The sequence below is a fragment of the Mustelus asterias genome, chromosome 6 (genome assembly GCF_964213995.1).
Source record: "Mustelus asterias chromosome 6, sMusAst1.hap1.1, whole genome shotgun sequence".
Classification (NCBI taxonomy): Eukaryota; Metazoa; Chordata; class Chondrichthyes; order Carcharhiniformes; family Triakidae; genus Mustelus; species Mustelus asterias.
This window is the reverse complement of record NC_135806.1, coordinates 59,334,709-59,361,611: the sequence shown is the minus strand read 5'-3', so window position 1 is coordinate 59,361,611 and position 26,903 is coordinate 59,334,709. Positions and strand designations below refer to the sequence as shown.

General features: G+C 42.2%; 2 protein-coding genes across 9 annotated transcripts in view; one reads left to right on the top strand and one right to left on the bottom strand.

The window, feature by feature from the left end:
* Positions 1 to 10,370, top strand: part of LOC144494876 (uncharacterized) — a 146,066-nt gene extending 135,696 nt beyond the window's left edge. For both annotated transcript variants that reach the window (XR_013498164.1, XR_013498166.1), the window contains one exon: positions 9,915 to 10,370. The gene's annotated coding sequence lies outside the window, so the exon portion shown is untranslated. The remainder of the gene's footprint in view (positions 1 to 9,914) is intronic.
* LOC144494877 (guanine nucleotide-binding protein G(I)/G(S)/G(O) subunit gamma-7) overlaps positions 1 to 26,903 on the bottom strand; it is a 262,401-nt gene that overhangs the window by 64,279 nt on the left and 171,219 nt on the right. For 4 of the 7 annotated variants that reach the window (XM_078214365.1, XM_078214367.1, XM_078214369.1 and 1 more), the window contains one exon: positions 22,792 to 22,833. The gene's annotated coding sequence lies outside the window, so the exon portion shown is untranslated. The remainder of the gene's footprint in view (positions 1 to 22,791; positions 22,834 to 26,903) is intronic. The other 3 variants (XM_078214366.1, XM_078214368.1, XM_078214370.1) reach the window with 1 other exon arrangement.

The following is a 26,903-nucleotide window of genomic DNA, read 5'->3' as shown; positions in this document are numbered from 1 at the left end:
TGAGTTTCTGTAGGAAGTCCGTAGTGTCGCGACAAAAGCTGGGGGTTCTTTGTACAATGGATTTCAGGATGCCCTCGACGTAGCCAGAGAGGTTTTCGCACAGGGTCCCATAGCCTGATACGATGGGACGGCCGGGTGTGTTTGCCTTGTGTATCTTCGGGAGGCAGTAGAGCTCTCCAACGTGAGATGAGAGCACGGAGGGTGCTCTGAAGGTCCGGATCAAAGGTCTTGATCAGTCTGTTGAGTTGACGGGTGTGTTCTTTGGTCGGGTCTGCGGGTAACTGTCTGTAGTGTTCCTCGTTGTTCAGTTGTCGGTACACATTTTTGCAGTAATCCGTTCTGTTCAGTATGACGATGGCCCCTCCTTTGTTTGCTGGTTTGATGACAATGTTGCGGTTGGTCTTGAGAGCGCAGATGGCGTTGCGTTGTGATTGGCTGATGTTTGGGGCTGTCTTGTGAGCGCGGTTGATGAATCTGGTGTTGACGCACCTCCTGACGGCTTGGGCATACATGTCAAGTCGAGGGCAGCGGCCTTCCGGAGGAGTCCAATTCGACTCTTTCCTCTTCGGTTGCTGCACTGCGGATCTCTTTGTTGGCTGTTCCGGTTCATTGGCTGTCTCATTGTGTTCACTGTTGGCCTCTTGGGTTTTGTGGAAGAACTCCCGCAGCCTCATTCGTCTGATGAATTCCTCTGTGTCCGCTGCGAGACTGATGGGGTCTATTTTGGTGGTGGGGCAGAAACTGAGCCCTCAGCTGAGAACTTTGATTTCATCCGGTTGAAGTGTGTAGTCCGACAAGTTGACAATGGACTTCCCTGCAGTGATACTGTTTCCTACTGTGGTACCGGGGGAGGCTTGGTTGCTGCTGGTGGTGATGCCGAGTTTCTCAAGTTTCCTGTTCTTGGTGTGCATGTAGATGACGTAGTTCCGTTGTCGCATCTGCTTGGCAGAGTTTCGCAGCTGGTCTGTATACACATCTCTTTAACCTGTGCTTAACGCTCTCTCCACTCACATTGTCTGTACCTTTAAGACTTGATTACCTGTAAAGACTCGCATTCCAATCATTATTCTGTAAATTGAGTTTGTGTGTTTATATGCCCGGTTTGTGAATAGAACTCCCACTCACCTGACGAAGGGGCAGCGCTCCGAAAGCTAGTGGCTTTTGCTACCAAATAAACCTGTTGGACTTTAACCTGGTGTTGTGAGGCTTCTTACTGTGTTTACTCCAGTCCAACGCCGGCATCTCCACATCATGACGGAGATTTGATAGCAGTATTCAAAATCATGAAGGGTCTGAATAAAGTTGATAGGGAAAAACCGTTCCCATTGCTGGAAGGTTTGAAACCAAGAGGGAACAGAATTAATTAATTAGCAAACAAAGCAATGGCAACATGAGGAAAGACCTTTTCACTCGGCAAGTGATTAGGATCTGCAAAACACTGCCTGGCAGGTTCCATTGAGACACTCGAGGGGAAACTCTATTGTTATCCGAAATAGCAGAATGTGTGCAGCTCCGAGGGGAAGACAGGAGAATGGCACTTGGTGAACTGCTCCGTCAGAGAGCTAGCACAGACACAATGGGCCAAATGGCTTCCTTCCATGCTCTAACCATTCTGCGATTCTGTAAATAACCATGAGTTGAGGCATAAGTACTGGTCAGGGTACTGGGAGAACTTCCTGTCTTTGAATAGTGTCATGGGATCTTTCAAGTCTACCTGAACAGTCAGAGTCTTGCTTTAACAGCTCATTGAAAGACGGCACAACTCTTCCTCAGTACCACACTGAAGTGCTGGTCTAATTATTTTGCTCAAATTCTGAACAAATTACCTTGTGACTCAGAATTGAAAGGCCAACTCTTTCTGTGTTTACATGAATAAAAAGTGTTGGTTTTCGCTCAAAGGCAGAAAGATAGAGCCCACCTTTCTGTGGGTCTGAAGTACCTGATTCCTGGAACTTGAGTTGTTTAAACCCATGTGGCAGAAATTGGTTCCACTCCTTTAAGTATAAATATGGATTCCATGTCAAGTTACAGAAAATCTTTTCCATTTTTCTTTCACACGGGAATAATTTAAATGAACAAACGAAAAAAGGGAAATTAGGCAGATTGTTAGCAATTTTCTACCCCATCAAATCTTGCTGAATATTACTGCTCCTTTAATCATTATTTTTCCTCTCAACGGTTTGAAAGCTGATGTTGACCTTGTTTTAGATAAGTGTTGCACATAGGGATTGCATTTTTTTAATGAATGTTTTTATTGAGGGTTTTCCATTTTACAATTTACCACAGCAACAAATCCCCAAAATCTAGTACAGTACAGAGTGATCATTATTCTACATATACATACAGAAATAAACAGCAAGTACTCAACAGATTACCAATCATTTGTAATCATTGTAGTGGGAGTTTCCTTTCGTACAGATAATGAGAAAGCCTGGGGGATAACAAGATAACAGGATAAAGCCATGAGCACATGGCACCATGATACACACCCTCCTCCACAATATAACAAAGACAGCTACACAATATAGGGGATCCCTTATGGGGTAAAATACAACCAATCGGTTCCTAACTCAGCATCCCTAGACCTCTAAGCAATGAATGGATACCCCAACAAAAGGGGAACATCAGAATACTACCAGTGGTTAGAAGACATGACATGGCAGTGTACATTTTCGTATGCAGGAGCCAAAGCTCCAGGGTTCAATTCCCGGCTTGGGTCACTGTCTGTGTGGAGTTTGCACATTCTCCTCGTGTCTGCGTTGGTTTCCTCCGGGTGCTCCCACAGTCCAAAGATGTGCGGGTTAGGAATTGGCCATGCTAGAAAATTGCCCCTTAGTGTCCTGAGATGCATAGGTTAGAGGGATTAGCGGGTAACTATGTAGGGGTATGGGGGTAGCGCCTGGGTGGGATTGTGGTCCGTGCAGACTCGATGGGCCCAGTGGCCTCTTTCTGCACTATAGGGTTTCTATGATTCTAATACTACGCCAAGACTTGCAACACAACAGATCTCACTCCTTACCAGCCATATCAAAGGCATCATTCGGGCCCTACCGTCAGGGGAAAAATTAAACCATTTTCCACCAAGGAAACCCCATCGACAAGAAGAAAAAATCGTCAAGACACGCCTCAATGGGATATTTCGGAGAGAAATATAACTCTCCTCGTCCTGACAAGATAAGGGAAACCCTCCAGAATGAAATATAACAAATCAGAGCCTGTATCAGTCCCTCAACCACCTAGAGAGAAAGGAAACCCCAGAAAGAGAGGAACAGCAGGATTAGCCAATAGACACGTGATGTGGTCTAGCAGTGTACACTTTCACAAAAAGGATACGAGGAACAGAACAGTATAACTTCACAAGGAATAGGATATTGACCCCACCTCAGGAAAGCCCAAGCCTCAAGATGGAGGGCAGTCTTTTTTTTCTGTCTCTATATTGGAGGAGGGTGACCCATTCCTCCATCCAGCCTAATCTCCAACTGAAGAAAGACTAACAACGCTGAACCGAAGCACCAAGACTCATACTCAGGTCCCACAGCCAACAGGATACTACATCCCCAGGGGAACCAAGACTCAAGAAGGACAGTAGTCCAGGCGCCCCCAAAAAGGATCTCTCGGGGGAGGGGGACCTACTCCCCTGCCCAATGTACCCACCACCTGACCTGTATTAGCACAGTTATTATTGCCCTAACCTACTCAATCGAGCTAAACTTGGATCAACAACACACTGGCATAAGGGCAAATAGGCCATAGATACTCATATCACTCTTATACATTGAACAAAGCGAACTACCCCTATCTCCATGTGCCTCAGAGGGGCCACTTAGGTCCCCCTATCAACGGCATTCCACCCAGTTCCCCTGGGCATACACCGGTACATATTTCTCCCTACTCCAACAACACCAGAGGTGCCAATGACAGAAAAAAAATATTTTGCAGGATACATGATCTGTCTGTATCTTCATAGGAGACAAGCAAGGATTCCTTAATCCTAAAATAACAAAAGTACAAAAGAAGAACATCAAAAGTTCTAATGGGGGCTTTTCTCACCCACAATGAGTACTTATAAGGGCAGCATGGTGGCACAGTGTTAGCACTTCTGCTTCACAGTGCCAGTGGCCCAGGTTCGATTTCCGGCTTGGGTGACTGTTCGTGCGGAGTTTGCACGTTCTCATCTTGGCTGCGTGGGTTTCCTCCGGGTGCTCAGGTTTCCTCCCACAGTCCGAAAGGCATGTTAGTTAGGTGCATTGGCCATGCTAACTTCTCCCTCAGTGTACTTGAACAAGCACTGGAATGTGGCGACTAGGGGATTACCACAGTAACCTCATTGCAGTGTTACTGTAAGCCTACTTGTGACACTAATAACTAAACTTTAAAACACCTACCACCTCTATACCAAACCACCTACCCTCCACCCTGCTGTAGTGCTGCTCATCTTATCTGTAAATAAAGTGAAGGGTACCAAAATATATACTCCCTCATCGTAAATGTAAGGAATACTGCACATAATATCAACACGTAAACACTGTACAACCCTTATGTCGTGCAACCAACTCAGCATGCTCCCTAACAGAAAGGGGATCTACAAACATTCCGCAAACAAAGAAATATCTCCGTATTGCAAACACTGAAACCCAAGAATTAGAATTTGACACAGGGCCAGAAGCAGGGTGGATAGACCTCTTCCCGACCCCACTGCCCCGGTACCACACATCAAAACCAAGATTGAATGCAAATGGTAATGCACGTTAAACTAAGGCCTCCCTCATTCCATCATTGGAGCACGGCTGTGGATGAATACCATCAAAGAGAAAAAAATGGACAATTCTGAATTTCACAGTATAACAGGATAACAAGCGACAAACGCCTCTGTGCTTATATATCATATACCCGTGTCAGGATAAAAGACAATATCACAAAATCAGGAGTACAATGATAAAGAAACAAAGTTTAGGATTCATGTTGAACTGCAGGATGATATAACCTCCCATGGAGCTTGAAAAGGCGAAAGCCATGACAGGATCATAAGTAACACCTAGGATTCATCCAGAGTTTCACCGAAGTCTTTGCACTTCCGCCATGTTGTTCCCCCCGAAGGCAAAGAAAAACCTAGGCCTTGGAGGGTGGCAAAGACCTGTCGCATCCAGCTGCCTCCAGCCCCTCTCAACGAACACAGAAGACAAGATAATGTAAGACCAGTGGTCAGAGTCTTCAACCAACCCCAGGCCTCAAAGACCAGATACAATGTGCTCCATTATATTCGAAACACACAGCCTTCAAATTGAGATTGTGAAAGCAGCCAGTTTATAATTCTTAATGATTGAATAGAAATCTTGAAGGTCTGTGGCTGCAAAATCAGTAAGAAGTTTAACAACACCAGGTTAAAGTCCAACAGGTTTATTTGGTAGCAAAAGCCACACAAGCTTTCGGAGCCTTAAGCCCCTTCTTCAGGTGAGTGGGAATTCTGTTCATAAACAGGGCATATAAAGACAGAAACTCAATTTACAGAATAATGGTTGGAATGCGAATACTTACAGCTAATCAAGTCTTTAAGATACAAACAATGTGAGTGGAGAGAGCAACAAGACAGGCTAAAGAGATGTGTATTGTCTCCAGACAGGACAGCCAGTAAGACTCTGCAGGTCCAGGCAAGCTGTGGGGATTACAGATAGTGTGACATGAACCCAATATCCCGGTTGAGGCCGTCCTCATGTGTGCGGAACTTGGCTATCAGTTTCTGCTCAGCGACTCTGCGCCGTCGTGTGTCGTGAAGGCCACCTTGGAGAACGCTTAACCGAATATCAGAAGCCATCAGGGGCAACAAGTTCCATCTCACCATCAGACTCACCACGGACTACTCTCCGGAATCGGTTGCATTCTTGGACACACGCATCTCCATTAAGGACAGTCACCTCAGCACCTCACTATACCGCAAGCCCACGGATAACCTCACGATGCTCCACTTCTCCAGCTTCCACCCTAAACACGTTAAAGAAGCCATCCCCTACGGACAAGCCCTCCGTATACACAGGATCTGCTCGGATGAGGAGGATCGCAACAGACACCTCCAGACGCTGAAAGATGCCCTCATAAGAACAGGATATGGCGCTCGACTCATCGATCGACAGTTCCGACGCGCCACAGCGAAAAACCGCACCGACCTCCTCAGAAGACAAACACGGGACACGGTGGACAGAGTACCCTTCATCGTCCAGTACTTCCCCGGAGTGGAGAAGCTACGGCATCTCCTCCGGAGCCTTCAACATGTCATCGATGAAGACGAACATCTCGCCAAGGCCATGCCCACACCCCCACTTCTTGCCTTCAAACAACCGCACAACCTCAAACAGACCATTGTCCGCAGCAAACTACCCAGCCTTCAGGTGAACAGTGACCACGACACCACACAACCTTGCCACAGCAACCTCTGCAAGACGTGTCAGATCATCGACACAGGTGCCATCATCTCACGTGAGAACACCATCCACCAGGTACACGGTACATACTCTTGCAACTCGGCCAACGTTGTCTACTGATACGCTGCAGAAAAGGATGTCCCGAGGCATGGTACATTGGGGAAACCATGCAGACGCTGCGACAACGGATGAATGAACACCGCTCGACAATCACCAGGCAAGACTGTTCTCTTCCTGTTGGGGAGCACTTCAGCAGTCACGGGCATTCGGCCTCTGATATTCGGATAAGCGTTCTCCAAGGCGGCCTTCACGACACATGACGGCACAGAGTCGCTGAGCAGAAACTGATAGCCAAGTTCCGCACACACGAGGACGGCCTCAACCGGGATATTGGGTTCACGTCTCACTATCTGTAATCCCCGCAGCTTGCCTGGACCTGCAGAGTCTCACTGGCTGTCCAGTCTGGAGACAATACACACCTCTTTAGCCTGTCTTGTTGCTCTCTCGACTCGCATTGTTTGTATCTTAAAGACTTGATTAGCTGTAAGTATTTGCATTCCAACCATTATTCTGTAAATTGAGTTTCTGTCTTTATATGCCCTGTTTGTGAACAGAATTCCCACTCACCTGAAGAAGGGGCTTAAGGCTCCGAAAGCTTGTGTGGCTTTTGCTACCAAATAAACCTGTTGGACTTTAACCTGGTGTTGTTAAACTTCTTACTGTGTTTACCCCAGTCCAACGCCGGCATCTCCACATCATGCAAAATCAATCACAGTTGGGAAAATTCATGATACTGCACAATATATTTTATTTTAAGAAATCTTCTGAAGTGGGTAGCCTTGAAATTCAAAGGTTTAAGATTATTATAACAACTGAAAAGTACAGTCTAAATACAACTTTAAAAACCTTGTATTCTATTGACAATAAGTGGCCCGAGGCAGAAGTTAAAAAAAACTTGCCTTGTTTATACATAGCAATGTGCTATTCTTTCCGTCAGGTGGTGATGAGGGTGTTGGTGCATGAATATACTGCAGAACAATAGGGAGAAAGCTCAAAGACTTTTAATTTGCTTTGAAGTCAAAAGATGAAATATGTTGCGAAGCAGTTATCTGATACATTGAGCGAAAAATTACAAAAGACATGGTAACTAAAAAGAACCCACTAATCCGTGAAAGATCAGTATACAGCAAAGCTTGGATATCTACTTCAGTTCAAACTCTCACTTTATTCTATTTATCACTTAGATTGACACAGCAATTTTAAAAGACAGGCAGTTCAATAATTCTAAATACTGCTGATGATACTAGTCAGCACTAATGGAGGGCAGTTAACTATAGTATTTGATCTCAAGTAGCATAATTAAAGTTCACATTATTGTTACTCCAATTTTTTAAAATCTTACACTCCACTCTTTTGCTTCTTTGTCTTCCTGCATCACAAAACAGGGATAGGGAACCTAGGAAAATTTGTCCTAACAAAGGCCTGGCCTTTGCACAATTTCAACTATAAGGTGTTCTGTTTAGAATTCCTCCAATATGACACTATTTCTAACCCTTGATGATATTGTATGTCCTATAAGTTTGTACTTTCTACAATTATTTATTGTCTAAACAACACCAATAAATGAAGGCCACAAATTGAATCATACCGCTGTCTCTCCCTTGAACTTTCATATCTCAGTTAAGTTTCAAGGATCAGCATGTTGCACGCCACAAAGCAACAACGATGGGCGAATGAATGTGAAAGAGGCTGGAAAAAAACCTCTGTTTTGCCTTTCATTTTATAAACCTATCAAAAAGTAGTGCAAGTCACACGGTCATAGTCCAGTTCATCCCACCTTCCTGGTTGAAGAATGGTGCTTCTGGCAGCTTCCACGGGGAGACAAATGAATGTCAAACTATCAGTACCGTACCAAGACATTGCACTCTTTCAAGTAAGTCTATTTCCTAAAAATCCAATATAACATTTGTGACAGCTATGACTAAAGGCAATCAACTCCACCTGATTTATATCTTTTTGATGTAAACCGTTTCTGCTCTAAAGCCTCAGAGATGTCAACCTACAATAGTAGCTAGTTGTTATGAAAAGTTAATAAGACACTTTTGAAGTGACAATTAATAAAATAGCAATAAGTTATGGCCTGTAACCACATGTGAGGAACAAAGTTATAATAATTAAAGACAAACACATTTTTCCCCCTGTGACAGACCTAATTTGTAATTCAATGCCCTTGTGATGATCAAATAAAAAGGTTGTGTGAACATGTAAAAGTTTTTTGCAGTTTGCTAAATTACAGTTGTGGTCACTGTACAAAGATCAGTTTCCTTTGATGTTTTGGAGGACAGGCATATGATTGTGGCTGAGATATCTGAAGTTTAAAAAAACAGATTTTCTTCTTAGAAGCACTTGCTCTATAGGTATGATGACGTGATTTATTACTAATCAACAATACACAACATGCAGATGTTATGCCCCGGCTGTACAACATGTCAGCACTTGCTCTGCTTCTGTTGCTCTTTTTATAGATCCAACAAGGGCAGAAACAACCAGTTCCAAGATACTGGCATTTGATTATCGCCGTGTTTCCGGCAAATTCTGGAATGAGAGCCAAGTACTTTATTGCAAGCATTCAAATAAACATTTACAAATTCCTACTGATTACATCACGTCCTGTGCTTTGACAGAATATAATTCGACTTTGAAGGTGTCCTGACCAAGCCAAAGTATCAGCAAACACTGACAACATAAATCTTCAGCTGTGCAAAACATTCTCTTTTTATGCATTATGTTATCAACTGTTAAGTGCTGAATATTAATTTGAATATCCCACAACATGGTTAATTACATTACATGCACAGGTGGAGGTAAAACATCCCATGGCACTATTTTCAAGAGAGTTGGGTCAGTTCTCCCCAGTGTCCTGGCCAACATTTATCCTTCAATCAACATCACCAATACACATTAGCTGGTCATTAGCACATTGCTATTTGTGGAAGTTCGCTGTGTGTATATTCGCAATACTTAAGGATGTGGGACAAGTGCAGGAAAATGGGATTAGCGCGCCTTTAGTGGTAGATTTTGTCAGTGCAGAATTAATGGGCTGAAGGGCCTCTTCTGCACTGTATGACTCTATATGGGCTGCCATGTTTCCTGTATTACAACAGTGATTATATTTCAAAGTACTTCATTGGCTGTTTTGAGATGTCCTCTGGTTTCACTCTGAAAAGTGCTATGTAAAAGCAAGTCTTTTTTTCCCCAAGTTTTAGATTCAGGTTCCTTACAAAGCAATTAGTGCATTGACAACTATCCAGTTTGGGAAAAAAAAGGTAAGACCAACTTTGGTTAAAAGTTTTGGTGTTGCAAAAATAGCAAGTTGAAGCATCCCTGATGGTTCAGGTTCACTGAGTTAGCTAAGGTATGGTGTAACAATTAACCTCAGAAAATGTGAAAGGCACAAAATAAATAGATTTTTTCTTCTTTTTTACATCTTATTCTAAGGAACTAAAAACTTCAGCTTGTAATAACCCCGACTGAAAACTGTAGATGTGGATCTTCGATAAGGATTAGATCAAGTTCAACTATATTATCCATAAGGAGGTATAAGCTTGTGACATGCATTGCCTAGGCTCAACCATGGAACCATATTCCAGCATGAGAAGATGAAGGAAAAAATGGAAAGAATATTCCTACAATCTATTTGTGACATGTAGCCATACTGTAAATTTGGTTACTGTTAATTTGCTTTTTAAACACATGTCGGCGAGGGTATGGATTGCTATCCCAGAACAAATCTTCCAAATCCAATGTAAATTCATTCTGATTAAAAACAAGTAAAAAAACAATTGGTCATTTGTTTCACTCTGAAATCAACCAAAGGTAGGATGCTGAGTGACACCTCTGAATGAACAGGGGGCCTTGATTCTGGATGAAATTCAGGAAATCAATATAACTTTGGAAGCCAATTTTATCTTGTCCAAATATCACCCTATTTGCAACTTGCCCTTTTTTCTAAAGTCCTGTATTTTACCTCTCTGTTCAAAAGCTTCCAGTCAGCTTTCTGCCACACACAGCACTGACATTTCACAGGTCAAAGTCACCAATAACAATCTGTGTGACTATGGCTGTCTCTACTCTCCAGTGCCTTTGACGTCGCTGCCCACCCCAACGTTGGTTCGATTCCTATCTTTTGCTGCAGAGTCACTGGGCAGAAACCTACTGCTTTTGAACATAATCTCTGATCAGAGACAAATGCGAATCTCATTTCTAATGGCTGGTGAGTCCCTCTCACCTGTGCCCTGTCCAATTAAGGACGTCAAGCAGGTTCCTGAGGCTGCAGGTCCAACCACAGGGTCTGCAACTTTGGAAGGCCAGCAGTCACAGAGGGAGCAGTGGACGTTGCTTAAGCAACAAGTTTAAGTACACTTCAACATGGAGACACCCATTGAACTGTGTAATGAAATGAAAAATAATGAGAGCTGTTAGCAGGTAGGCCCCTTGTAGCAGAAGGGAAACTCGCTGGTGGATTTGTTTGGGCTGTGGCCTTTTTCTGTCCACAGTTGGGGATACAGTATTTGGCTCCAATGGTTACCCTGAGGGCGATTCTCCCAGCCTGCTGCACTGCTTTAGCCAGGAAATTCTCGGATTTGAATCTCATTAGCATGTCTGGGATTGAAGTCTTTGAGCCCACTAACCCCCCACCCCCGGCAGGAGTGTTTCACTCCAGTGGGATTTACAATAGCTCCCCACTTGCAGGGAGCTGGTGGCCCAACCCCACTGGAGTGAACGGGGAACATGGAGGCCCTCCAGAAGATCAGAGGTAAGCGGGGGTGCCGCCCTGGCCTTTGCCAGCTCAGCAGTGCCAGCCTGGCCGCCTGGCATCACCCACCGGGCATCTGAAGAAGGAGCAGCACTCCGAAAGCTCGTGATTCCAAATAAAGCTGTAGGGGCTTTAACGTGGTGTTGTGAGACTTCTTACCGTGCCTACCAGACATCTGGCAATGCCAAGGGGGTGGGGCCAGAGTGGAGGCGGGGCTTATAGGGGGTGGGGCCTCAGGAGGGAAGAGATCGGTGGCAGTGGCAGGGAGGGGGTCCCACTACCATTCTGCAGTCGATGGTGACAGAGGGAGGGAGGTCAGCGATCGGGGCTAGCCATCGGGGTGGGGGTGTTGACCTGCCAGGGAGTCGGGACTGCGGGACCAGGAGATTGGGCCTGCCAGTGGAGGGTTGGGGGAGGGAGGGGGGGGGGGATTTCTCCAGCCATTTATCATGGTGATCAAATGCCCATTTTCTAGGGAAAGCTCGCGGTATTAATTGTGCATTAATTGTGTTTAATTGTATGCAGGTAGTAGGCATTAACTGGGGATTCACTTGAGCCCATGCAAATAGGAGCAGGCTAAAAATGCAGTTGTTGAGTTCAGAGGTATATGCCTGTAATTTGTATCTATGTAATAAATTGAAAAATGCATAAAGATTGGCTCCAGTTCTTTCTTTCACCACCTAGCTTTCTGATATAAAACACTTGGAACTGAAATTGGCACAGATGGGAGTGAATATGAAACCCACTTTTGCTGGGGAGGATGGGAAGAGGACAGGCACCGAGAAGAGGAAATGTGCAGGTTGGTCCTTCCAATGTCCATCCTCAAGGGGACAGCCACTGTCCTGTAAAATACTCCCAGATATCTCTTTATATATAATGGGGGTTACACAAATCTAAGTGGTATAAAGCACACACATGCATACATAAATTGTTTTGTCATATTGCCCATTTAAACTGGTTAACAAATCCACAGGCTTCTTTAGTGCAATCCATGTTTGGATTGCATCAATGTCAGGTCATAAACTATAACAATCTTTCAAAACCACAGCAAATTTTTACATTGGTTGACTAAAATCATAAATTTAATCAGGGCAGGTGTGGTCACCTAATTATGTGTAAGCATGCTGGAAATTCTCGAGTCATGTGGCACACACTCTGAAACCAGTCCGTAGGCTTGAAAATGTCATACACATCTACAGCCCTAGACCAAGGTCAATAAGGTAGAAATCATTTTCCGTCTCATTCAAAACAAAGTGGTTAAAAATAATGTGCGTATGGTTTTGTTGGACATGGAACTCTTAAGCAAATACAACAAAATGTCAAACAACGATGTACATTGGATCACATTATCATCACATCAGTGCATTATTCTGCACTCACTAATTGGACATGGATGCAAATACTGCATTTATTTGGAAGAAATTACAATTGTTTACAACAGTTGAAGCCCTCTAGATGGATACATTAAAAATTTGAGGGATCCATATCATAGAGACAAAACTAACATTATACGAATCATTGAAGGATCAGGACCAGGCATATGGAATACATAGGATCGATGGGGTCAGGCCTGAGACTGGGAGAGGGTACCAAGCTTCAGGAGTGGTGGCAAATGGAATGGGGTGGTTCAGGAGGGGTAGCAAAATTTAAATATAGGGCCAGGAATAACATTCGCTCCTCTGGCTCCATATTCAGGTAAGTAAATATGTTAACATGTCTTGAAGGTCACACGCAATCCCATAGGCTGGTTTCCCTGAGAATAGCTGGCACTTATTTGCATATGCAAAGAGTCTAAAATCTATCTTTCTTCCTTTCCCATATGGCAGGTTTAGGAGGCCAGCACCCAAAATAAGTGTTGAATGGCCGTGTTTACAGGCCACTATTTTGAATTGTGCTTGAAAAAATGGCACTAGAAGTCCCTGAGCAATATAAACAAATATTAACAACACCATCCTTGAAAAATACTATAAGCAAATGACAATATCGTAAAATCCATTGTAAAATCCATCTACATTTTAAGTTGTTATTTTCTCAACAACCTAAGTGAGTAAATGCAGAATGCATGAAAATATAATAAATTTGTCTGTTCAATGTCTGCTGTATTCCAAAAATTCTATTCAATACTAGAACAATATAACCACAGTTAAATAAAAAGTAGAAAAATAATAAATGCTTTATGTGCTGAAGACATGCTATTTGGGTTTTGTCAATATCAGTTGCTGGACTTCGGAAAAGTACATTTTGTAATTGTACATTATGGGTGTAATTTTAAAACTATCTGAACAGCAGGGAGTCTTTCACACCACCTACACAAATTGTAACCTTTGAGGGCACAATTTCCAGTCAGGATGGATCTGCACAGTTAGTTGATAAGTTTTTCTCCAGCAACACTGCCATAAAATGATCTTGTGTTCATTTTATAGGATTGTAGCTTTAAAGTTTAAATGACATTATTTTAAATGTTGTGTAACCTTCAATAGCTTCAGTGCTGGTCTTCAATTTTTAAGAGGTATGGTGGTATTGATAAACTGTTGTTGAAATTCAAAAGGTCTCAGCATCTATTAGGTGGTCTACAGAAACAGGGTACACTGGTTTGTCTTGGAATACAGTAAGAAGTCTCACAACACCAGGTTAAAGTCCAACAGGTTTATTTGGTAGCAAATAAACCTGTTGGACTTTAACCTGGTGTTGTGAGACTTCTTACTGTGTTCACCCCAGTCCAACGCCGGCATCTCCACATCTTGTCTTGGAATAGCCATAGCTGCATGTATGAAAGCAGGCAAAGAGTGAAATATTGCCCAATAGTAAAAACTCAAACAAAGTCTCCATGTACTCGAGATGTTTTTCGTGCCAGAAGTCATAAAGAGCAGGATTAGCTTTGGTTCCTCCACAAGGTTGGAAGTCTGGATTGGAGGCCACCATAGCTGCAGTAGAATTGGATAAATCCTTGCAAAAAGATCTACAGAGTATTCAACAAAGTAATAAATGGCAAAATCCCAGGCAACATAGAAGGTGGTTGCTGGTTTTGCAGCAGTGCTGGGGGAGCAGATTCATTTGCCCAGTCGAGCTGCATAATATTATGAAAGGTAATCAAATCAGTGAACCCGCGTTCCAGAGCACTAGCCTCATGGGCCTCTGGATTACGAGGTCAGTGACATTAACACTCTGTCATCATCTCCCCCTCGGCCAGAGCTGAGGAAACTCTGACCTAACTCTAGATATTCCCAAAAGGTATGAGCTATAGAATGGTCTAATTCCTATGGCAAATAAATGCTTCTAGCTACACTAGTATAATGAGGGGGTGTGAAGGTGTCTTGTGGCAAATGTGTCCCTTGGTGTGTTATTATAAGTCCTTTGAATTATAAGCTGTACAAAGAACAAAGAACAAAGAACAGTACAGCACAGGAAAAAGGCCCCTTGGCCCTCCAAGCCTGTGCCGCTCCTTGGTCCAACTAGACCAATCGTTTGTATCCCTCCATTCCCAGGCTGCTCATGTGACTATCCAGGTAAGTCTTAAACGATGTCAGCGTGCCTGCCTCCACCACCCTACTTGGCAGCGCATTCCAGGCCCCCACCACCCTCTGGGTAAAAAACGTCCCTCTGATATCTGAGTTATACTTCGCCCCTCTCACCTTGAGCCCGTGACCCCACGTGATCGTCACCTCCGACCTGGGAAAAAGCTTCCCACTGTTCACCCTATCTATACCCTTCATAATCTTGTATACCTCTATTAGATCTCCCCTCATTCTCCGTCTTTCCAAGGAGAACAACCCCAGTCTACCCAATCTCTCCTCATAGCTAAGACCCTCCATACCAGGCAACATCCTGGTAAACCTTCTCTGCACTCTCTCCAATGCCTCCACGTCCTTCTGGTAGTGCGGCGACCAGAACTGGACGCAGTACTCCAAATGTGGCCTAACCAGCGTTCTATACAGCTGCATCATCAGACTCCAGCTTTTATACTCTATACCCCGTCCTATAAAGGCAAGCATACCATATGCCTTCTTCACCACCTTCTCCACCTGTGTTGCCACCTTCAAGGATTTGTGGACTTGCACACCTAGGTCCCTCTGTGTTTCTATACTCCTGATGACTCTGCCATTTATTGTATAACTCCTCCCTACATTATTTCTTCCAAAATGCATCACTTCGCATTTATCCGGATTAAACTCCATCTGCCACCTCTCCACCCAATTTTCCAGCCCATCTATATCCTGCTGTATTGCCCGACAATGCTCTTCGCTATCCGCAATTCCAGTCATCTTCGTGTCATCCGCAAACTTGCTGATTACACCAGTTACACCTTCTTCCAAATCATTTATATATATCACAAATAGCAGAGGTCCCAGTACAGAGCCCTGCGGAACACCACTGGTCACAGACCTCCAGCCTGTAATCTGGAAAACACCCTTTGAAGGATCCTGTAACATCTTGGAAGCATTAGGTTTATACCTTATTCTTACTTGCATGAAACCTTGGAACTGATCCATTACTGTTTTACTCAGAGGGTCAGAGTAAAACAGGCAGAAAAACCTGGGGTCGGAGTCTAAAATTATGATTTTATTCAGCTGAAGATCTTTGAGCCATGAGGTCTTCTGATTGCTGTATTTGGACAGCAGCAAGAAGGAACAAAGTTGATAGTCATTTCTGTTCTTATAGGCCTCTTCACTCAGGAGTATTCCATGCAACCTGGGCCTCGTTAAGGAAGAAGGAATGTAAAATCAATTAATCTAGCTTTGAGGTACCGTTAGGCAGAGAATTTACTGCTCATGCTCTACCATTTGGTACTTGGGTAGAGCCATTTAACTAGCTGTTATGAAAAGGACCAGTGGAGGCACTCAGAAAACTGATTAAGTTAAGTTTTCAAAGCTCCTACTGGCCCCACAAAATAGTTTCCCTCTGTTGACCACCACTGTGCACTCCCATCTCAGCATTGCTTCCTTCCCTTTACATTATTAATTCCAGCTTCGCTCGGTGTAGGAGCTGCTGAAATTCCTACTCTCCTGAAAGACTTGTGCTTCTTAGCAAGGACATCGATGAGTGGGGTAATTGTACCACTTGCCTGGTATCCGACCAAGGTTAAAATTGTCCCCCAGTCAATAAACATGAGGGCATAACAAGTTGATTAAGGTACATGTACATTCAAACTACTTGCACTATACAGAAAGTAAGATTTTTTAAATGATATTTTCACTTATCAGAGAGCTGAGCCTTGATAATATGCTTTGTATCTTGTAGAGTATATGTAAATATTTCTGAATTCTGAAGTCAAATCACAATTGTTTTTTGTATTTTATACAGTGCCCTCCTGTATATTTCAGAATGTATTTTTCACTATATTTTTTTCTTTACCAGCCATTGAAATAATTAATTTCAATCATGCAACATTTGTGGTGATTTAGGAATTTGCTCATTTTCTTAAACGTCATTGGCCATGCAAGCATCTTTCAGCATTTAGGATTGTTAAATTCTGTCAAAATTCTGTCAATCCCTCTTGTTTTTCAGCATCTGATCACTAACTAAACAATACTGCTTTGGTAAATAAATCATATTGTGTAAAATGAAACTTCACCTATGGTTTGCGTCATTTTCTGCCACCAGCATATGCTATTAGATAAAGCACTGGTGCCAAGTTGAAATTGTGCATATCAAAATTTGCAGTGTTCTACTTGAGTGACAAATTAATATAACTCCTGGAAGAAAACTGCCCAAAGTGCTGCAACACATCAAAGGTGGGCTACTGCTTCCAACATGCAAATTTCAGGCCTGTGCGCATAGATGTACGTACATTTCTTAAGTATAGCTGTTATTTTTAGTACTCTATGGTAACAGATGGCATGGAAAAGAGGGAAGGGAAAATTCACATTCAGAATGAGGCAAAAGGCCTGCAAATTAGCTCCCAGTCTGCGCTCATAATAACTGCAGTCTCTACTTTGGGAAGGAATCTTCATTTGCCCCAGGAACTTGGACTAGGAGTTTCCTTAGCTCTGTCTTGGGGAAGTGATGACATTGGGATAACGTAAATAGACTAGTAATCCAGAGGACCAGGCTAATGTTCTGGGGACATGACTTCAAATCCCCATTATGGTAGCTAGTAGAATTTAAAAGTGCAATTAAAAGCTAGTCTAATGGTGACTACAAAACCATTTCCAATTGTCGTAAAAACCTATCTGGTTCACCAATATGTTTAATGGAAGGAAATCTGCCGTATTTACCTGGTCTGGTCTACATGTGACTCCAGACAGACAACAATGTGACTGACTTTTAAAAGGTTAGTGGGGCACTGGCACCAATACTGGGGAAAATGGAATCTGACCCATTGGGATGGTCTTCACCTGAACCATGCTTAGGCCAGTATTTGTGCGAGTTGCATAACGAGGGACGTAGAGAGGGTTTTAAACTAAGTAGTGTGGTAAATCAAAGAATAGAGACAAGGCAAAAGAGAAAGGTATTATTATGGGAAATGAGAAACTGGCCATCACAGGAAGGTAGCGAGCACAAATCTAACAGTAAATCAATAAATGACACTAGATGGGGGTCTACTGGTTGCACTTGTCTTTGTTGCCCTAGGAAAGGTGTTGTTCACTTTCAGGATGGTGAATTCAGATGCCATCTGGGGTAAAATATTCATTATTGCCTCTGTCCTCAAGTGCCCTGGTCATTTTGATATCCATGCCCTTTGGGCAGCACAAAAAAAGACCCTCTGGCCTATCATGTCTACGTCGGCCATCAAGAACATATCTATTATAATCCCATTTTCTAGCACTTGGTCTGTAGCCTTGCAAGCTATGGTGTTTCAAGTGCTGATTTGAATGCATCTTGGCCTCCTCTGTAGGCCCCTAGCATTACAGATGCCAGTCTTCAGCCAATTCGATTCATTCAATGTGATAGCAAGGCACAGGATACTGCAAAACTATTGGCTCTAACAACATTCCGGCAATAGTACTGAATGCTAGTGCTCCAGAACGAGCCGTACCCTTAGCCAAGCTATTCCAATACAACTACCACAGTGGTTTAGATATGGCCATGTGGAAAATTGCCCAGATATGTCCTGTCCACTAAGAGGACAACCCGGCCAATTATCACCCCATCAGTCTACTCTTGATCATCATCAAAATGATGAAAGGTGTTATTGACAGTGCCATCAAACAGCACTTACTTAGCAATACCCTGCCCACTAATGCTCAGTTTGGGTTCTGGCAGGGCTTTTCAGCTCCTGACCTCATCACAGCCTTGGTCCAAACAGGGTCAAAAACCTGGAAATCCCTCCCTAACATCACTCCTTACACCTCAAGGAATGCAGTGCTTCAAGAGATAGTTCACCACCACCTTCTCAAGAATAACTAGGAATTGGCAATCAATGCTGGCCTAGTCAGCAACATCCATATCCTGTAAATTAAAAAAGAGCTGAATTCCAGAGTTGAGGTGACAGTGACTGCCCTTGACATCAAGGCAGCTTATGACCGAGTGTGGCATCAATAAGCTCTTGCAAAATTGAAGTATATGGGAATCAGGGGGAAAACTGGTTGGAGTTAAACCTAGCACAAAGGAAGACGCTATGAGTGTTGGAGGTCAATCATCTCAGTCCTGGGGAATTGCTGCAGGAGTTCCTCAGGGCAATGTCCGAGGCTCAACCATCTTCAGCTGCTTCATCAATGACCTTCCCGCCATTATAAGGTCAGAAGTCGGAATGTTTGCAGGTGACTGCACAATATCTAGCACCATTCACGACTCCTCAGATACTGAAGTACTCTGTGCCCATATACAGCAAGATCTAGATGATATTCAGGCTTGGGCTGATAAGTGGCAGGTAATTTCCACGCCACACAAGTGTTAGGCAATGACCATCTCCACTAAGAGAATCTAACCATTTCCCCTTGAAATTCAATGGCATTACCACTGCTGTATCACTCACTGTCAACGTCCTAGGGGTTACTATTGACTAGAAACTGAATTGGACAAGTCAAGTAAATACTGTGGCTATAAGAGCAGGTCAGAAGCTGTGAATTTTGTGGACAGTTATTCACTTCCCAACTTTCCAAAGCCTGTCTACCATCTAACAAAGCTCAAGTTAGGACTGTGATGAAGTTCCCTCCGCTTGCCTGGATGAGTACAACATCACAACACTCAAGAAGTCAGCACCATTCTGGACAAAGCAGCCTGCTTGATTGACATTCACTCCCTCCACCACCAAGACACAGTGGCAGCAATATTTACCATCTACAAGAAGCATTGCAGCAATTCACCAAGACTCCTTTGACAGCACCTATTAAACCTGAAACCTGTTCCAGTTAGGACAAGGGTAGCACCTGGGGCACAGAAGAATAGAGGACTTCCGCTACAATTTGTAGCTTTCTCAGTGTGGCAGACCCCCTTGAAAAACCAATGCGGCAATGGTAGCCATCAGCAATATTTAAATTGTGGAACCTCCCCCGGATCCCACACATTCAAGGTTCCCAGTTTTTGCATCCTAGTATTTAACCTGGACATGAGCCACTGTCCATCTACTGATTAGAAGAATACTCCAATGTTATCACAAAGGTAAAATATTTTGCCTCTTCTCTGGCATCCAGAGCATAGACTGTCTCTGGTATTTCTTTTTCTGTGTCTCATACTGTTAACAGTTTTGCTCGAGTTATTGATTCAAAAACAATGGCAGTTCACTGGTTTTGGGATAGGCCAAACTAAGAGTACTTTGGTTCATAGTTTTGAATTTGATTTGCACTAGAGTTTAATTTAAATATTTTTTTCTCTGTTTCTGGTAAACACTGATTATAACTCATCGCCTTTTCACTTTACATCATATTGCCTTGTTTGGGTTGTTAAGATTTGAGTAGGAGTGCATCAAAAATGAATTTTCTACCCAGGGCTTTGTACTCAGTTTACTGGATTTAATCTTTGACAATTCCTGAAATGACTTAACAAGTTTGGCCTAACAAGAACACATCTATGGATCTTATAGAATATTTCTGAATGCAACCTCTGCTGGGCCAAGATCATCTCTTTGCCAGAAAAAAAAAGATGTTAGAAATTAGGTGGAATTTACTCAATAAATAAGCTATTGCTTTGCAAAATGTGGCAAAGGTAATTTGTCATGTTAGTCCATCATAAAAATGTATAAAAATTGTATAGGACATCGATCTGTCAGATATTTTTAAACTGTTGTGGCTATGACCTTAAAATAATTCAAGAATAGCTGGCTCGAAAAGTAAAACTGCTATGTACATATAAGGAACTAAATATATAGAAATGCAAAGCAATAATATTCCTCTTGCTGCATTATACAGAACATACACATAAATAACAATCCAGAAACTAGCAACAGCTGATGAACAACTTCAAAATACTGACAACTCAAAAACTCAGGTTTATTTCTTTGACTACTCTTTTATGCTATCTGAATAAATTAAATTCAGCTTTTCAGTGATTTGGGAAATTATACTCTGCAATCTGGTCTAGATTAATGATGAAAATTTGTCAATAAGGTGTGAAAATAAGAAGTGCAGTGGGTATAAACATCTTGTAACTTTAATTGCTGGTATACCTAATATATTCCCACTTCTGGAATAGGAAAACTAAATAGATAAAACACATTTCTATAATTGGCAGATTTAGACATTTTTGAAAGGGGATATGAGCAACCAGTACATTGGCACGGTGGCACTGTGGTTAGCATTGCTGCCTCACAGTGCCAGGGATCCAGGCTTGAATCTGGCCTTGGGTGACTGCCTGTGTGGATTTGCACATTCTCCCCATACCTGTGTGTGTTTCCTCCCAAAGATGTGCAGGTTAGTTGGATTGGCCATGCTAAATTGTCCCAAGATGTGTAGGTTAGGTGGATTATGGTAAGTGCGTGGGGTTACGGGGATAGGGCACCTGGGTGGGATGCTCCTTCAGAGATTGATGGGCTGAATGGCCTGTTTGCACTGTAGGGATTCTATAGTACATCTGTCTTATTTCAATATAGGGTGGCATGGTGGCACAGTGGTAGGGCAGCACGGTGACACACTGGTTAGCATTGCTGCCTCATGGCGCCAGGGACTCAGGTTCTATTCTGGCCTCGGATCACTGTCTGTGTGGAGTTTGCACTTCCTGTCCATGTCTGCGTGGGTTTTCCTCTGGGTGCTCTGGTTTCCTCCCACAGTCCAAAGATATGCAGATTAGGTGGATTGGCCATGCTAATTTGACCCTAGTGTCAGGGGGATTAGCAGGGTAAATGTGTGGGGTTACAGGGATAGGGCCTGGGTGGGATTGTGGTCGGTACAGACTCGGTGGGCTGAATGGCCTCCTTCTGTACTGTAGGGATTCTGTGATTCTATATAAATCATAATTGTATGTACTGATAAATATTTATGAAATTACTTTTATGTGACTGTTTAAATAAGGTACACTCAGCAGGTAAAAGGACTGGGATCAGTTCCTCTGTTCCACTATCATTCCCAAACTAAAATAACAGGCTAGCAAGAAACTTACTTTAAAGAGACAGCCAATGTTACTCTTCAACCAATCTATAAAAGTTATTCTTTATGTTATAAATATATGTAATCTGCAACATTCTGCAATTTTGCTTCCTTTGGGGTAGGTGCATCACCTCAGCTGAAATCAGCAACCTGCCATGTGGAAATTTGCAAAGTGTTATTCTACCTTTGAGTGGCACAGCCTTTTGGAGCATCAACACACTGCAGTGTCCATCTCAACTTGACCTATTTAAAAGTGAACATTTGTGTTTTCTTCATTATTTTCAATGGAGATTTTCCGTATTATACCATCTAAACGTGTTCCGAAAAGGTTAACATAGGTTTAAAATGGAATGGGTTAACAGAAAAGATGCAGTGAAATCCAAAATGCTCTCGTGGTAGAAATGATAAAAGCTGTAAAAGAGGGAAGAAAAAGCCAGAGGACTGAAGGAAGGTTGAAGTGTGGAACAAACAAGTATCCAACATTTTTTTGCAGTGCTGATGTTGAAAATATCGGAGACAGTGACTACTACAATAAACCTAAATCTATATTAACAACTTTTGTGCAAATATGTATCATTGAAAAAGCTGAAACTTCAGTGGGTCAGCCTTTAATCATACAGAGTTATGAACACAGATAATTAAGACATGACTGATTCTTTACAGAGACTGATTCACCACGTGGGTATTTCAAAAGGTTAACCTGCAGATTTTTAGGACCTTGAAAATGCATTCCCTGTGAAAGAATCTGTGGAACTGTGGATTTCACTATATATATCTTTTTAAATAGCGTTCCTTGTGGCCTAATCTGAGTCACACACATTGCATTACCCCAATCTTCAATGACACTAGTAACAATTACCTGCTTCATATGGTGCATGATTTAACTATGGTAAAATACACTCTGCAGGGAAGTGGGGGGAAGAGGAGAGAAGACACGCAGCACGCATGCCAAATAATACAGCTTTCACATCCCACACTGATGATGCTGAATGATTGCGAGAGCTCTTAATTGAGTCAACTGTATTCATGCTGGGCCCATACTCTGCTTGGAAATCAATGCTTCACTTGCGCAGTGTTATGTCAATAACAATGTTCATACCTCTCTCTTTTGTCTTTTGTTTCCAGGAAAATGCTCTGCAATCTGCAGGAAACGTTAGAGAAAGTAATATTAATACTTTATGTTCAAATATATATACACAGACATAATTCAAAAATCACATTCATACAGTCTGGTTACAAATTAGTCATACGTTGAATGCTTTTCTCCTGTTGCCACCCCCCCACCCCCACCAAGGTGGCAGGAATTGGGATATTTGCTCTACACGAGTAGTGAATTCTATTGTTAGACCACAACTCATTTTCCCTTAATTTAGTTTAGCAAAAATAAATTAAAAGAATTACCTGAAAACAACCCTAGATTAGCTTATAATGAACCAGAGTCCTGAAACCAATTACAATATAGACATATAGATCTGGCTATACCTGATGCTAAAGGTTGTTCACATTGTGCATGGTGGCCACTGACATGCTCCCTCTGCATGGAACAGTAGAATAACATTGGTGGGACACATCTTATTTCTCAAAGCATACCTCCTATTTGCTGGTGTAGAATAAGACTATTTCTAAGGTCAAAGAAGATTGGTTGTCCTAATTGAAGGAGGTTAGGACAATGGCAATAAAAGATAATTAGAGATAATTAGAAACATTAAAAAGAAAAAAGAAAATAATAGAATCCTTCAGCAGATTGTGTAATAACAAGTCTTCAGTGCTGGAGTGCATCTGTTACCTAAAATACTTGGTCGCCGTCTAGAAATAAATATACTGTTTTGGAATGTAAATGTACTGCATTATTAAATTTTGATCTGATTTATTATTGTCACATGTATTAACATACAGTGAAAAATATTGTTTCTTGCGCGCTATACAAAGCATACCATTCAAAGAGAAGGAAACAAGAGAGTGCAGAATGTAGTGTTACAGTCATAGCTAGGATGTAGAGAAAGATCAACTTAATGCAAGGTAAGTCCATTCAAAAGTCTGACACAAGCAGGGAAGAAGGTGTTCTTGAGTTGGTTGGGATGTAACCTATCAGGTCCCCCCAAGATCTTATATGGTTCAATAAGATCACCTCTCATTCTCCTAAACTCCAATGGCCCAATCTGTTCAACCGTTTTCCTAGGATATGCCCTTCATCCCGGTAATGAGTTGAGTAAACCTTCTCTGAACTGCTTCTAAAATAGTTACATGACATTCGTCTTGAATGAATCTAGACATATGGGGAGATTGTGTTATACTAGTAATGTCACAGGACTAGTAATCCAGTGGGTTCTGAGGACAAGGGTTCAAACTCCACCATGGCAGATGGCGGAATTTAAATTCAATTGCTAAAATCTGGAATTGAAAGAGCCTCAATAATCCAAATCATGAAAATATTATAGATTGTCTTTAAAAAACTCACGTGATTCATTAATGTCCTTTCGGGAAGAAAATCTGCCATCCTTACCTGTTCTGGCCTACATGTAACTCGAGATCCACAGCAATGTGGTTAACTCGTAACTGCTCTCAAGGGCAATTAGGAATGGGCAACAAATGCTAGCCTTGCCAGTGACACCACATCACATGAATGAAGAAAAAAGAGTGTCAGCAATTTGACTATGGAAGACATCACATCTGAACCTGACCCTGTCCTCACCTAAAAGCCATACATGTATCATTTCTAGTGGAGGCTGCTGGTTCTGGTTAGGAGTTGGAACCCAGGCTGATTTCCCTCCTTGCTAGGTTGTGGATACTGATGTCAACTGCATTATTTCCTTTGACTTGGCTAAAATCAGATTTTAACTCAGTACAGATTAACTCAGAACCTGGAATCTTTCCATATAATTCTTTTGCAAACTGAAAGGAGTGAGAAAATGCTGCATATAAAGAACACAAAACTATTTAAAGATTTCTTCAAAATAATTTGAGGTATTTAGAATTTATGCAGCGTAATAGGATTTGCTATGCAACATCAAAAACTTATAAGACATTAATCATTCAACAAGTAGGAAAATAAATGAGACAATTAACAAAGCAGTGTTAAGAATGTGACTATTTTCAGTATTATCAGATGTATTTGTTAAAGAAAAACCATGCAGAATATTTAATACGTTATTATAAATTATTTTCAAAGAATTGATGAACTGCTAGAAACTGGGAAATGCTCTTTCCCAGTAATACAAATGAGTACAGTTGGCAAGTTCCAACAATACTTAAGGCTGTAACAGCTGTGGCCCCCCCACTCGTTTAGGAAAGTGATTACTAGCTCTATTTTTGTTAAGCTTGTTAGTAGATGAAAGAAAGGATGAATATTAATGATAGTTTCTTTTATTCTTTACAAAGAATTTATGCAAGTGCCTTTCTATAAGGTTTCAGGTGAATGATGGCCTGCTGGAAGGCAAATTAATCATTCTAATAAAAATGCAGGAAGTAAATTTTCACCTCTCCCAGTCTGTAGCTTCAAATACCAGGAATGCAGCTTGGGTACTTGACTGCATCAACCATCATTTTTCTACCATCCAAACTAATTATACTGAATGTCTGAATTTTCAGCACTTCAGGCCAGGAGTGCTGAAAAGAAAAAAATACCCCTGAGTTAACTTTATTTTGTGGCCATTTGTTTATTTTCCCTCAAACTTCTGAATTTGTTGGCACCAAGTGGCAGATCCAAGACTGAACAAATATATTCAACAGTGGTATCGTGCATGATTAGTGCTTCAGTGTGCTAGAACGTTAATGTAGTACCAGGGAAGAAACATCCTCCCATGACCCTGTAAAATCCAGGATGGAGCAGCAAGTTTAATAACAAACCAAACCAAAATTATTTCTAAAACCATTGTAAATTCAACTCCTAACTTTGGAATTTAAATAATTCAATTTTAAGAACATTGCTGCTAACATCCCAAGTACTGTTTGAGTTCAAAACATCATTCATCGAGAAGTATTTCCAGAAACATAAGAACATAAGAACTAGGAGCAGTAGGTAATTTGGCCCCTCGAGCCTGCTCCGCCGTTCAATAAGATCATGGCTGATCTTTTTGTGGACTCAGCTCCACTTATCCGCCCCCTCACCATAACCCTTAATTCCTTTACTGTTCAAAAATGTATCTATCCTTGCCTTAAAAACATTCAATGAGGTAGCCTCAACTGCTTCACTGGGCAGGGAATTCCACACATTCACAACCCTTTGTGTGAAGAAGTTCCTCCTCAACTCAGTCCTAAATCTGCTTCCCCTTATTTTGAGGCTATGCCCCCTAGTTCTAGTTTCACCCGCCAGTGGAAACAACTTCCCTGCTTCTATCTTATCTATTCCCTTCATAATCTTATATGTTTCTATAAGATCTCCCCTCATTCTTCTGAATTCCAATGAGTATAGCCCCAGTCTACTCAGTCTCTCCTCATAAGCCAACCCTCTCAACTCCGGAATCAACCTAGTGAATCTCCTCTGCACCCCTTCGAGTGCCAGTATATCCTTTCTCAAGTAAGGAGACCAAAACTGTACACAGTACTCCAGGTGTGGCCTCACCAGTACCTTATACAGCTGCAACATAACCTCGCTGTTTTTAAACTCCATCCCTCTAGCAATGAAAGACAAAATTCCATTTGCCTTCTTAATTACCTGCTGCACCTGCAAACCAACTCCTTGTGATTCTTGCACAAGGACACCCAGGTCCCTCTGCACAGCAGCATGCTGCAATTTTTTACCATTTAAAAAATAGTCCATTTTGCTGTTATTCCTACCAAAATGGATGCGCTCACATTTACCAACATTGTACTCCATCTGCCAGACCCTTGCCCACTCACTTAGACTATCTATATCCCTTTGCAGACTTTCAGCATCCTCTGCACACTTTGCCCTGCTATTCATCTGAGTGTCATCTGCGAATTTTGACACACTGCACTTGGTCCCAACTCCAAATCATCAATGTAAATCGTAAACAATTGCGGTCCCAAAACTGATCCCTGAGGCACATCACTAGTCACTGATCGCCAATCCGAAAAACATCCATTTATCCCCACTCTTTGCTTTCTGTTAGTTAACCAATCCTCTATCCCTGTTAATACGTTACCCGTAATACCGTGCAGCTTTATCTTATGCAGCAGTCTTTAGTGTGGCACCTTGTCAAACGCCTTCTGGAAATCCAGATACACCACATTCACAGGTTCCCCATTGTC